Here is a 2,400-nt window from a genome sequence, read left to right on the forward strand (position 1 = left end):
GGGCCTGGAGCACATTATGGACAAGGAGATCCTGAGAGAGCTGGGCTTTGAGAAACCTTTCAGGCTGATATACAGAGCAAGGCCCCAAGGCAGCAGGGGGATCCCAATCCATGGACTTTCTCAGTGTTTGATGAGCCAAGGTCATGAGCCCGTGATGTGTTTGGAGCTGTGTGAGAAAGGTCTTGGCTGAGAGACCAGCAGTGGCGAGAGCTGTGGGACTGGGGTGCAAGAAATATTCAGTCAGGAAACAGGTCGATTGAATATGCCTTTGTTTTGTAAACAGCTTCCTCATTTACACATGACAATCATTAACAAAAGGGAAGACAGTGAATTAAAAACAGGATGACAACATTATCTCAATTGAAGAAAACCACCAGCAACAAAACATAGAGAAGTCAGTCTGGCTGTGCCATGAGTTCCATGAAAACAGCTATGCAGAGCATGATGAGCAATTTATTGCTTCAGGGACCCATCCAGATATCAGTTTCCACACTGCATCCTTGAGCTGCTGGTTCCTCAGGCTGTAGATGAGGGGGTTCAGTGCTGGAGGCACAACTGAGTACAGAAATGACACCATCAGGTCCAGAGATGGAGAAGAGAGGGAGAGGGGCTTCAGGTAGGCAAAACCTCCAGTGCTGATAAATACGGAGACCACAGCCAGGTGAGGGAGGCACGTGGAAAAGGCTTTGTGCCGTCCGTGCTCAGAGGGGATCCTCAGTACAGCCCTGAAGATCTGCACATAGGACACCACAATGAAAACAAAACAGCCAAAAACTAAACAGGCACCAAACAGGCACTGATCCCAGCTTCCCTAAGGTAGGAGTGTGAGCAGGAGAGCTTGAGGATGTGGGGGATTTCACAGAAGAACTGTTCCACAGCATTGCCCTGGCAGAGGGGCAGGGAAAATGTATTGGCCGTGTGCAGCAGAGCATTGAGAAACGCAGCACCTCAGGCAGCTGCTGCCATGTGGACACAAGCTCTGCTGCCCAGGAGGGTCCCGTAGTGCAGGGGTTTGCAGATGGCAACGTAGCGGTCATAGGACATGATGGTGAGGAGAGAATATTCTGCACCAAATAAGAACAACACAAAGAAGACCTGAGCAACACATCCCATGTAAGAGATGGCCCTGGTGCTCCATAGGGAATTTGCCATGGATTTGGGGAGAGTGGTGGAGATGGATCCCATGTCGAGCAGGGCAAGGTTGAGGAGGAAGAAGTACATGGCGGTGTGGAGGTGGTGGTCACAGGCGATGGTGGTGATGATGAGGCCGTTGCCCAGGAGAGCAGCCAGGTAGATGCCCAGGAAGAGCCAGAAGTGCAAGAGCTGCAGCTCCCGTGTGTCTGCGAATGCCAGGAGGAGGAACTGGGTGATGGAGCTGCTGTTGGACATCTGCCTCTGGGCATGAGGCACTGTCAGAAGAGGAAAAGACAGCGACAAGTTAGAGGAGAATTCACTGAGCAAAATCAAAGCCATTTCTCATTCCCCTCTCCCTGCTGCTCACACCCTGTCCATTTTCTCCCAGACCTTTCTTCAGCTCTGTGCCTGGAGCCCTGCTTGGTGCCATCTGAATGTGCCGGGAGGAGCAGAGCCTCTGTCGCCCGCAGTGAGGAGTCAGCCCTGCTCTGCAGCAGGGGGTCATGGGGATGGCGGGGACAGGGGACACTGCTGGGGTTGAGCTTTGTCCTGTGGAACTGCTCCAATGCAGATGAGACTCAAGGAAAGCCAAGTGTCCTAATGATGATATCTCAGTACAGAAGATTCTGTTAATTCTTCAGGAATGCATTGCCCGCAAGCTCACAAAAGATCAGTGCCTGTCCCTGCAACTCCCATCCCCAGAGAGCCTGGCAGTGAGAACAAGAGAATAACAGCAAGAACAGAGACAAGGGGAGAAAGAGGGAAAAAGAGATTGAGTGTCTGTCTGTGAGAGGCCAGGGCAGAGGCAGCCGGGCACACAGACAGCGTTCCCCTTCCCCAGCTGTGCTCACCCCCTCCCAGACACCAACCTTGCCGGGCAGTTGCTCTCAGCCCCTGGGCTCTGGAGAGGGAATGGAGCTGTGGCTGCAGAGGAGGGGGTTCAGCCCTGGAGCCCAGAGCCCTGAGGGCAGAGGCTTTGCTGGGTGGGAGAGGAGGCAAGGGGGCTTGCTCAGAGGAAGGGGCTGCCCTGGAGGGGATCACACAGAGCTGTCTGAATTCTCCCTTCCACAACATCTCTCGTTTAAGTTCCTCTCATCCTCTCACCATCTTCTTTCAGTCTGTGGATTTTCCTTGCTGGAGGTGTTTCCCTGTCCCATACCTTCTCCCTGTCAGTGCTCACAGACCCCATCTGACCCTCTCTGCACTCCCTCCGGCCCTATAGAAACCTTCCCGTTTGTCGGGTAAAGCTGTGCACAGGTTCTTGTT

General features: G+C 53.2%; 1 pseudogene; it reads right to left on the reverse strand.

The window, feature by feature from the left end:
• Nucleotides 1-430: 430 nt before the first annotated feature.
• Nucleotides 431-1,389, reverse strand: LOC128850788 (olfactory receptor 14A16-like; annotated as a pseudogene).
• Between the last annotated feature and the right edge of the window lie 1,011 nt (nucleotides 1,390-2,400).

The sequence above is a fragment of the Cuculus canorus genome, unplaced genomic scaffold (assembly GCF_017976375.1).
Source record: "Cuculus canorus isolate bCucCan1 unplaced genomic scaffold, bCucCan1.pri scaffold_73_arrow_ctg1, whole genome shotgun sequence".
In the NCBI taxonomy this organism is placed as follows: domain Eukaryota; kingdom Metazoa; phylum Chordata; class Aves; order Cuculiformes; family Cuculidae; genus Cuculus; species Cuculus canorus.